The sequence below is a fragment of the Aphelocoma coerulescens genome, chromosome 6 (assembly GCF_041296385.1).
Source record: "Aphelocoma coerulescens isolate FSJ_1873_10779 chromosome 6, UR_Acoe_1.0, whole genome shotgun sequence".
NCBI lineage: Eukaryota > Metazoa > Chordata > Aves > Passeriformes > Corvidae > Aphelocoma > Aphelocoma coerulescens.
In genome coordinates this window covers 26,004,626-26,016,675 of record NC_091020.1, presented here as the reverse complement: position 1 = coordinate 26,016,675, position 12,050 = coordinate 26,004,626, and the positions used below count along the sequence as shown (strand labels likewise).

The window sequence follows — 12,050 nt, the reverse complement described above, 5'->3', positions numbered from 1 at the left end:
TGAAATAAGTCAATGTCAGCAATGATGGTAGGAAGAAAGAACTGATTGAAGAGATTTAAAATGGAAAAGAGGAGACTGAATTACCCTTTTAAACTTTCCAGAGAGTCTGTGCCTGGTTCAGAGCAGAATGTTTTTTCACAGGGGAAAAACCCAAACAAAACAAAGCAAAGCAAAGCAAAACAAAATGAAACAAAGTAAAGCAAAGCGAAACAAAACTCCCCCCAAAGCTGCCACCACCACATGCAACTGCTCTGCTTTATGTCACTCAGAATTACTGCCACCAGCATTTTGCAGATTTGAAACTGGGATGGCTCAAAATTCAAGGAGATATCGAAAACATGAGAGAAATGGAATACACAAGACAAAGACTAATTAAGAATAGGGGCTGTGTTGCAGCTCTCTTCTCTCTAAACCATGTGATCACTGGACAGATAGCCATTTGAGCTTTCCTGGATATCTAATGTTCCAAGAATTAGAAATATCTCAGAAAAAATTCTCTTCAATCCTTATTTTTCTTTTCATCTGTAATGAGCCTAGTAGAACTCATAAAAATATTTCTTACTCAGCTCTCATCAAAAATGAAAAGTAATCATAAGAACTGCATAATCTTAATTTCTTCCCAACCTCCTAAAATTTTTGCTGAAGAAGAACTGGTACAGATTACAGGCTGATAGAGTATTTTCTCAAGTTTCATTCTTGTTTCTGCTGCACCAAATGAGGAACAGACTGGTTTCTAGTACTTTTGTTTGCCAGCTTTGTCACTCACTACACAGGTACAGTCTCTGGGCTGTGTAAATCTATAAGGGTTTACAATGGCTTCATGTGGACAGCAGTGGCACAAGTTGAGTGGACACTATCATCTGTTGTTGCCATGGAAGGGTCGGAGCTGGAGATCAGAGCGACTCAAGTACCAAAAGCCAATCATCAGCTATCCATCTTCCCACCCTGGTAACTCATTTATCCTTCAGAATTGGAAACAGCCAAATCAAATTAGGAAAGATCAAGTGGCAACTCAGAATCTGTCTCTCCTGCTTAGACTCCACTTAATCCCAGTTCATGGTTTGCCTTGCTTAATTTCTTTTTTTACTCGTTTTGCTTCCCTTCTCTTCTGTCTTTCTCTGAAGCAGCACTGCATGTTACTGACTCTGACAGATGTTTTTATTGTCATGTATCCCCCTTGTTTATTGACACATGTCTAGGAAGCTATTAGAAATTAATTAGAGGATTAATTACACCAAAGTCTGTTCCTGCACACAGAGCTGGGTTTCAGGTTTCATCACATTTCTCAGATTAGCCATGTGAAGCAGAACATTCCTCTGTTTAGCAGGGCTGGCAGTGAGAGTTGATCGCTGCTGAGGGTCAGACTTGAAGGCTGCCCTCAGGGCAGGCATCGATGAACTTCACCACCAGACTCCTCAGGCGGGGTTTCACCTTCCAATTATCGTTAATGGGGCTGATGTGCAGAGTGTGACCAGGTCGGCTGCCCATGGAGGACGGAGACTTTTCCCAGTCTTGCCTCCATGTTCATTCTGAGTTTACATTTTTCATTATTTTTACCTTAAGAAATTGTTCAAACCCTAAAGTAAGAGCTAGCATCACCTAACATTCAGGAGGTCCATTTTGGAAGCAAATCCAGAACTCATCACTAGTGGTTTGGAAAGTTAAAAACCCTGCTCTAGGAAACAACAAAACTGAACTTTATCCCACTTTTTCTCATCTTCCTCTACAGCATTGAATGCTCTTTTTGTGCAAGAATAATGTTTCTCCATTAAACTCTCATCAGCTGTCATATATTTTTTTAGAAAAACATGAGTTATCAATATGCTAGCAGCTAGATTAAGGTTTTATTTTGCATGAGCCAAATTTGGCCGTGAATGCTTTCCCCATATATATATCTGCATAATATTGCTGCACAAAAATATCTGAGTTATCTTTCAGTTTTAATACCACTTCTTGGAAATACAGAGGTCAACAATTAATAAGCTCATTAAAACTTACAAGCTGCTTTGATTAATATTCCTTGTCTAGTTCCTTGAGAAATGTACTGTATCTCCCAGGCTAATGAAGACAAGGCTGAGTTATTTAGGTGTTTGTTAACAAAGCTGATTTGCATATAATTAACTGAAAAGAACTCTGTATTTACAAGGGAAACTCTGCCAATCTCTTTTGCTAGGGTATTTTGTGTAAACAGACTAAGTCCATGCCAAATTAACAAAGCAAGTTATGTTCCTAAAAAACTAAACTAACACAAAGGGACACAATTTTGGGGGCTATAACTGATAAAAAATAAAGCACATATTAGAAAACAAACTGCCTTCTTTCAAATGCTGTTTATTCTGTCATGTGGGATTTTTTCTTGTATGCTTTCATTCTTTTAATTAGTTAGATTGCATTTTAGACGTTTAAATGAACAAAGACTCTCATATTGGGTTACCCTTTCCTATGACCTACTTATGGAAAAAATTAGTACCATTTCAGCAAAGCCATGCTTTTGCACAGATGTCTTCTATAAGATTGCTTATCGTACACCTGACGTATACCCTGAAGCTCTGAATATGAAATATTATACAAAATAACTAGCACTTGCAGCCTGCAGGGTGACCAGACCTTCATTTAAAATGTATTTCAATTCAGACAAAAATAAAGGCATGGGCCTTTAGCCATTCACTTCCCATTTTGTCATCATGATTTCTTCACTAAAAGGGTTGTCAGGTGTTGGGAGAGGCTGCCTAAGGACAGGGTTGGGTCACCACACCTGGAAGTACTTGGACGTCGTGCAGGTGTGCAACTTAGGGACGTGGTTTGTAAGTAGAGTTGATACTGCTGGGCTGGTGGTTGGGTTGGATGATCTTGGAGATCTTTTCCAACCTAAACAATTCTGTGATCCAGAGGAACACTTGAGGGAGAAGAATCACCCTATTATCCAATGAGATCTTAAGAATCAGGATCACAAGAGGTTGCACAATAGCAAAACGCAGCTGAAGGTACATGAACCTGTAGATCAAATAGCAGAGAGGGACTCAAAAGCTTCTAGTTCATGACCTGACCATGCTACAGGATCCTGTATGACCTTGGTTGTGTCATTTTTTCTAAGGCTAACAGGAACTAGATTTTAAAAAAAGTAAATAAAAACTATAACTCTATTGAAACCTTATTTACATCAGGTTATATAAAAACTGTCTGATCTCACTAATTATGTTCAACTTCCATTCTTCCTCTTCTACAATTACTCCAATTGCTACAATTAATCTGCTATTACTTCACTGTCCAACTTTATGCCCATTTCTCCCATTTATTTGTGTACAAAACATTTAATAAATGAAAACAGAAGACATCACATCACAGGCCAATTCCTGTCAGTGACAAGAAGTTTGAGGAAACTTCCCTGAAGGACTTTGTCTACACCAAGAAAAACTCATGGAACAGGACAAGGCATTTAGGTCCTTAAATAAATAAAACTCTCCCTGAAAGCAGAGACAGAAAAAGGTGAGCAACAGAGCTTCCAGATTCCCAAACCTTTCTCTGCTTTAGTTCTACCATAGCAGCAAGTAGAAGAAAAAGAACATATTAAAGAAAAGCTTGTGGACACACTGGCACTTCCAGTCATGGACTTGTTACGTGAAAGGGACAAAATCTGTCCTCTGTGGGGAAAAGATAAATAGCAAACAAACAAGCAAACAGCACCCCCAAATAATCAGTAGCAAAAAACCAGTGCATCCAATGTTTGATCAGATCTGAAAAGAAAAAAAATAACCCACAAAGCAACCATAAGGGAGCTGGAAGGAACCAAAGTGGGGAGTGGGAGCAAGGTGGAAAGAGTCTGATGAGTTTGAGGGTCTTCCACTCTGATATTCTCATTCATTTCAGAGAGGTTTTCTCAGCTTTCTCCATAGTTGAGAAGCTCAACAGAACCCTTTGCTACTCCTGACAGCCTGCTGGTGCATGACTGAGAACTGACCTATTTGCAAAGCAAGAAGAGACCAGTAAACTGCAAAAAAAGCAACAGCTGGGGAAGCTGTCATGGTTTCTCTGTTACTGCTCTAAATCATGGCCAATGACCCAATGGAGATAACAGAAAAAGGCAAACTCTTCAACAAAATGTCTGATTATATCCATGTGAAAAGTCTCCACACCAAATTAAATCATTACAAGTAAAAAACAAATTAAAAATAGTAGCATTAGTTTTGATTTTGGAATGCCACAGGGAAGTCAAAAGCTTCCTTTTGAAATAGGTCTAAATAGGTTAATAGATCTGCTTTGAAATAGGATGTCCTATAGAACATTTATTATTGCTTTATTTTAAGTGTATTACAGATGAAACACCGTTACTCAGGATCATTTTAAGCTGTTGTGTGAGAAAGTACCCTGGTGACTTGTCCTACAGAGTAGAAAAGCTAGTGGTGTAAAATGGGCAGACCTGTATAAGAATCAGTCTTTAATTGCAAGAATAATTGTCAGCCACAACATGGATTATTCAATAGTGCTAAGCATAAAACCCCTGGAAAGAACTTGAGAGACTAGAGAGTGGTATTAAAAGGTAATTCACCATTTTCTCCTGACCTAGATCATTCCCTCCCACAACATTTGTAAAACTTTATCACCTCATAAATATTGCTAAAAAAAAGAGGAAAAAAAAGGGAAAAAGAAAGAGATGGCACTAAAGAAAGTATTTCTCCCACTGCTACTGGATAATTCAAGTCACACTCAGACAAATGGACATACATGAGTTTTATGCCAACCCTCATTTTGCTGCTTCATTATAAATAGTAGGATACTTACTCTAATCACAATTGCTACTCTCTAGACAGAGTCTGCAAAATACAATAAATATGAATCAAGCCATTTGCAAAAATTTACTGCTGGAGAAGGATGAATTTTCTGGGAGAAAAACTGTCTGGCACTGTAATGCACAGACCACGTGAGACTGATCCCAACCTTAGCATCTCAAAGCTGAGAGACCAAGACTGCTGTCACCAAGCTTTTTCTAGGTAGAAATGTGATAAATACCCATTCTCTAGGATTTTTCTGCATGCATAATTTATTTAGAAGTTAACTTTTATGTGGCAAAATTTGTGCCACCTTAGAAAACTGCAGCAGTTAATTCAGTGCTGTAAGGACAGAGCTGTGGAAAGGGGCTCACATGGAAAAGGATCAAGTCCCAAGAACCTCTCTAACAACTTGCTTTGCATCGACCTGAAACATCGATGCAGTGTTTACTGGTGTGGGTAGGCAGTCCAGCGTAAATCTAATTAAATTGAGGAACAAAAGGACCCTGGGGTGTGCAGAACCATGAATGGAGCCTGCCTTTTGGGCCATTCACTCTGAATGATTGTGTGTTCCCAAGGCTTTCAGAGACTCTCTCTTTGGAAACAACGAAAGAGTGAAAAAGGGACTTTTCTTCCTACTGCAAGGTGAGGGAGTTAGATAATGCACCTCATTAATTACGGGGAAATCATCACCACTGCACATGAAGGCAAAGAAGAGGCCAGACTGACACTTTATATTTTTTATTATTGTTCAGTCACAGTGACAGAAAAGTAAGTAATAAATCAGAATCAGAGTGCAGTTGATGGTTTTATTTTGCAACTCATCTTGCTATTGTGACAGCCTGACACTAATTAGCACTCAATGCACAGGGGATGGATTGCTGTGGCCAATGGATCTCATTAACTGCTGTGAAATTTTCATGCCAAGACCAAGCACAACAAAGAACAGAGACCCCAGCAAATCGCCTGTCAGCAGCTGTAAGCATCACCACAGAGCCATGGGTGCATAGATCAAAGGGCACAGAGAGGGTCCACACAGCCAGCTGCCTAGATTTTCATGGATTTATTAACTTGTTACCTCATGAAGGCAGAGAACTTGCCAAAGAGAAAATCCCAGTGTCCACAGTCTCTCACCACTGTTTGAGTCGAGCCAGCCCATGGAGAGGGAAACTGAGGGCACCCCAAAGCCTGTGGCACTGCTCTTTCATGTGTCTGTGTGTTAGCAGATGTGCCCTTCCAGGGGTGACCCAGTTTGTGATCACCTTGGGGACAGAGATGGAAAGACACATTGTGGGCTCCCTGCTTTGACCAGCTGCCTATTTGCATTAAGCTTAAAAGAAATTGATTCTTTGAGACTTGTCAAGCATGTTTGGCACTGCCCAGCAGCTCCATTAATAAAAAAGGAAGGGCAGGAGGGAAGAAGAGTCAAGAGAGATATCAAAACAATCATAGCCACAAGCACTGAGTGACTGCCTGATCCTCCTTTAGGACATGGGGCTCCCAGTCTACTTTCTCTTCAGCTGTGCCCATCACCTGTCCCCATGTGCCTTCCTCCCACAGGCACTGTCAGAATCAGCCTGGGCACACCACTGAAGGCAGACGAGTACTTCATGAACAAAACACTAAAAGTCAAATGAATCACTGCAATAGCAGAGATTCCCTCGACCCCTTTTGGTCAAATGAGACCCAGCAGTCAGAAAGTTCCCCAGCAGCCTGTGCTTTACCTAAACCAAAGCAGCAGAAGAGCCAACAGTTTAGGCTCCCAGGTGATCCCATATTAATAGTGGGGTGTGACAACCTCAGTGCCTGAGGAAATTGGGAGCCCACAGGGATGGGCTTGCCTCACCTCAAACCCCCATCTCTCGGGTGCAGGCACACTGAGAGCTGTCTCACAGTCATTTAGGTGACAGCTGCAGTCCATACCAGACCTCCTGTGCAGAGGCAGATGTTTCCTAGCCCAGGACTACAAGCTCGACACAACAGCATTTCACTTATCCTGTAGCTCTTCTAACAAATGTGAAACCAACTGTGCTTAAAAACACGTCTTAGGGAGAAACTCATGTCGGGGCTGGCAGGTCCTTTGGATTATGGAAGCTTGCAGGAGGTAAAAACTCAATTAAAACACCAGGACTATGAGTGGATCTATTTTCTTAACACCCCTTCAAGGAATAAAGCTTTATTAGCCTAAATGTTTGTGCTGAGTGCATAATTAGTCCTTGCTTTTTCTAAAAGGTGACTTCTGAACTTGAAATTGAAATAAACTTTCTTCTCAAAAAAGGATCATTTAATGTAAAAAGTCTGTATGCAAGAAGGTTGCTTTTAACTAAGTTTTTTTTTCTTTCTGTTTGTAATTTCAAAAAGTAATAACAGATCAGAATTGGATATCCAAATAGCCTCAGTGATCCAATGGCTCTTGGGTTTCCTTTTTCCCAAAGATGTGAGTCAAAATGCAGCATTTAGACCTAAGACAGTAAGAAAAGGTCATTAGTACATTTTATTTTTTGTTTTTGAGATGAAACCCAGGTATGGGTATTCACATCCCCTTTCAAAGATTGCCTGGATTATTTTAACCACGAAGCAAGAGAAATATCATCTTATGTTTATGGTACAGCAGTCAACAAGGTAGAGGTCTGCTATCTACCCACAACCTTCCAGGCTTAGCTGAATACATCATCAAACAGAAGACAGTTTCTGGCACACAGAACTAGAAAATCTTGGACCATGCTGTTTCTGGTCAGGCCTGTGTACGTAATTTATTTATTTATGGCATTTTTAATAGATGGAACATCAATATTTGATGATGCCCTATGAATGATTAAAAATCAAGAAAATCAAGAACATGAAATACAAACATCTACTTTTAAGTGACGATGGGGTTGTGATATCCATAAATAAATAATCTTGTGGCCAGTTCCAGCTTTCTGAGATTGAGTTAAATGAACAGGCACTTCAGTGGATTTACAGCATGTTTACAGCCATGTGTGTGGGAGCAGAATCTGACCAAGGGATTTCAAAGTTGAGTCTAATGAAGTTATCCCAGAACAGTGTGTGAATTTTTAGCTCCTTAGAAAATGTATTATTTAAATAAATATATATATAAAATCTTTAGTTAGAAAGGGACAAGCAAATTAAATTTAGATAGATGTAGCTCTACTTTTGCTTTTTGGCTTCTTTATGATAAACAACAAAGGCCTAGTTTTACCTCAAAGAAATTTGCTCTAAAAAAACCAAACAAAAAAGCTTTTAAAACATATGAAACAATATACCTGAAAATAATTTTCTGCAGCTGAAGTGTTTTTCACACTTTATGCTCTCATAATTTAATTGACAGATAATATCCATTAGCCTTGCTGTTGTTGCTCAGGTGTTTGTTAAACAAAAAGTGTTAGTTAGCCAGTAGGAAACCCTCCTTTTCTTTGCAGCAGGGAACTGAGATAAACGCCACAATAGGTAAGTCTCGTTCTTGTATACAATAGGACTTTATCTCCTAGAAAGGCAGAAGACAAAGCATGGGGGAAACTCTAATAGCAGAGCTTCACAGACATGGTCTGATTCACAGGGAAATAAAATAATTAAGTCTGGTAGAGTAACGACTGAGTATACTTCTCATGGATCCTCTGTCAACAAGGAAACTCCTTTGTTCCATCACAGTTTGAAGAGTACAAAACTCTGCAAAACCCCACTTTCTTTTCTTTGTGAATAACAGGAAACCAAGGAGGTAAAAGTGTGAGAACACAGAAACAGGATATGGAGAATGGGATTTTTGGGCCATTGAAGTTAAAACTTCTAGGATATTTATGTCAAAAACCACCAAACTACTAGTGACAACTCAACATAGACTGCTGCCACCTCTAATGGAAGACACCATGAGCCAAAATTCAGATTTTGCCTGATGTGTTTTGAATTAGCACAATCATATTAACAAATTGAGTATGTATTTTCTGAACCTCCAATTAACTTTTTCCAAATATGCTTGTGAGTACTTGTGTATGTTTGTAGTTTAGGAAACAAAAGCAATGTATCAGCACAAGAAGGTACATGCATATGTGCAGACAGTGAGTTTAACAAGTGCCATTTTCTGTTTCTCAGCACTAAGCAGATGCCATCTCTTTCTTGCCTTGTTGTGCTTTTTTACTGCTTTGTGAATATATTTCTGAACACTACCTTTGACATCTCTGACTTTTCCAGTCGCTGTAAGTTCTTCATGAACTATTTGTTTCTGCAGTGAATTTACCTGATTCCCTCACATTTTGTGTGCATATATGCCAGTAAGACATTGTAGCTGTGGTGGTTTTACCAATATGAAAGTTTTGTGTGCAGATCTCAAGCACCATCATAAGGCTGTATGGATTGTTATTTCCCAGCAGATAATAGAGGGATGTGGATAAGTTAAGAGAAATGACCAAGAACTGACAGTGAATTTATGGGTCAACCCATCACTGCCAAAGCCTTTCCAACAGATCTATGAGCATCAGTGTCACAACAAAGTGCAAACTGTCTTTTGCCTTCATAACTGAAACATCAGTCCTTAAATGAAAGGACATGGAACTTGCTTGTCTAGCAGCATCACTTTCATCCCATCTAGAGCTTGTACATTCCCAAGAGATAGACAGCTACAGTACCATTATTCATGTGCAGTATCACCCTCAGAGAGGGATGGGGACTTCACATGACAGATCCAGCATGTAACCTGACATGAAGATGTCCCTTGACACACAGATTTCTATTAAAGACATGAATCCACTGAAGAATCCTGCTGGCAATATTGAAGGAGTGACAGCAATTAACCAGAAGCCATCTTCTGGTTACACAGGGCTATCTTAAAGAACTGCAATTTTAATTAAAAGCTGCAGCCTGTCACAGATTTGCACAGTAGTCTCCTATTTGGTTCCTCACTATGGTGGTTGCAAATTACAGCTACCTCTTCCCTCCATTTTAATTAAATGTTGTTAACCTGACATAATTAACTCCCCTTAATTTTGGTTTTCTGTTTTCTTTTTTAAAAACAGTCATTAAAGAAACAGAACTCAAGTGCTATTTAGTATTTGCCAGATTCACTGGTGGTTAAATTAAACACAATAATGCTTGTCATTAGACGTCTCAGGGTTAACCTGATTAATTAATTTATCTCCTTTGGAAAATTTCCCTCCATGCTGACACAAGATCAAATCACAGCAGAGAGGTTCTCTGCTCGCCAGGCACAAGTGTGCTGTCAGTGTGTCAAATGCAGCTAGAGGTGGTTCCATCTAAGCCACAGCAGTGGCTGGGTCAGTGGCCTGTTCTGGGGATATGGGCTCCCTCGCATTGCTGAGCTGCTGTGAGTTTCACAGCTTCACTGACAGCAGCTTTGGGGAGCTAAAAGTCTGCAGAACTAGATTTTTCCTCTTTGTTCACCTCTCTCCTTGCCAGGGCATGTCCAGATGGGTAGGTTTAGCTCACGCTCTTGCTGAACTTGATGTCTCCACTAAAAGACTTTTTACTAGGAGGGGAACATTTCCTCATGCTAATGTTCAGAGCACATACAGCCTATTATTTACAAAACAAAACAGATTTTGTCTGACAAATTCAGTGCAGTATTTTGGGACAGACCCTAAGGCTAGAAGAAGGAAACAATCCATGCAGACTGCTCTCCAGACTCTGACCCTGGCCAGAAACCTGGAGAAGAGCAAAAGAGCAAGCATACAGAGTGCTTTCCCAAAATAATCTCCAATCTCCAAGCAATTGGAAGGTTGGAGCCTTTTTGAACCAGACACAGCCTCTATGTACTTAATAACAATCAGAATACATCTTTTTCATTCATTTGCCCAGCACAATATGGAGCTGTGCAACCCTTTGCCTTCTATTCCTTCAACCAGGAATGGGGGAACACTTCCCAAAGCCTCATCACCCTTAAGGATCCCGGGCAGACCTGAGGGCTGTCAGCAATGTTTTCACTCTTTTTTGCTACACTGTGAAACTGAGACTTTAATGCCTCAAATTCAAATACTAGCCTGTTTGTTATTGCTGAACTTCAAGCATATATTTTGGAAGGTGGGTTAGGAAATGAGATTCAAGTGAAAGGGAAGAGAGGGGCTGAAACTACTCCAGAAAGGCATACAAGGAATTTAAACTTTGAACATTTAACCATGAGGGAGTGAGGCAAGTTTGATATCGGCTCAAGGAGGAGCCTCTCCTTCTAACAGGAACCATATGGATTGGTCCTTCTGTTTCAGGCTTTCACAAAAACTTCAGTGGTCTGCCCAAGCAGTATCCTACCTGCAGCCATGGCCAAGAGCAGCTGTTGTGAGCTGTCTCATTTAATTTCCACGAGGAAAGTCAGTCCCTGCATCCAGCTACACTGACAAGCTGTTTAGGAACCTCTGAGGGCTTGGCTCTGTGAAACCACTCCCAGGCTCCTCTTTAGGATGCTCGTGAAATAGGACCCGTGAATGAGGTACTTTTCTAATGCAAACTTCTCCCTTTAATTTCAAGCTCGTTTTCCTAAGGCTTTTCTGATGCTGCCTGGCATCCTGCCACGCACTCATTCCTTTGCCTGTTTGTCACACATCAGTGGGATTAATGTTGGTTTTGTTTGGTTTTGTTTGTTTTTTTAAAGAGGTTAATTACAGGCTGATTCTAAGGTTAGGTGCATAGTCACTTGTCCAGAAGGAAGCAAATTTATGTATCTATACCCTTAAAAATCTCTGTTGTTTTCTATTCCCCCTCCTTTACTTCCAGATTTTTTCCTCTGTGGATTTGTGTAAATCAGTCTCCAGGGCCAGGAATACCATCTTTGGCTGGTTTGATTTGATTGATCTATTTTAGAGCTCAGAACCCCATCACAGTAAAGCAATATTTTCTGCAGTTAAGTTAATAGGAAAATGGAAATCACTAATAATAAGAGAGATAAGGTTTTTATTTTTGAAACAACCCTTTGCCTACATGAAAAACCCTGGGCTGAATTATTCTTCTTGCCTAGTTAGCAAATCCAGCTTGATTGCATTTTCCGAGGTTGTAACTGAAGATAGGATTTAACCAGGCAAACCTACCTTGCATTTTCGTATCTCCTGCTGTCACTGACGCTCTATACTTACAGCTCCTACATCCCTTTGAGAGTGCAGAAGGCTATGTAAATGTTCATTATTGTTATTACCCACTTTACATCCCTGTACCACATGCCTTTTACAGCATATGGTCCCCCATTCAGCAAGTTACATAAGCATACACTTAACATTAGGCTTCCTAAGTGCTGCTTCTAACTAGACATAGCTGTTAAAGCAGGCTGATACTTTTATCTAAAATGTT

The 12,050-nt window shown here is 40.0% G+C and overlaps 1 long non-coding RNA gene across 1 annotated transcript in view; it reads right to left on the bottom strand.

The window, feature by feature from the left end:
• Window positions 1–6,987: 6,987 nt before the first annotated feature.
• LOC138112617 (uncharacterized) overlaps window positions 6,988–12,050 on the bottom strand; it is a 28,219-nt gene continuing 23,156 nt past the window's right edge. The window contains exon 3 of the long non-coding RNA XR_011151783.1: window positions 6,988–7,228. This is a non-coding gene — a long non-coding RNA (uncharacterized lncRNA). The remainder of the gene's footprint in view (window positions 7,229–12,050) is intronic.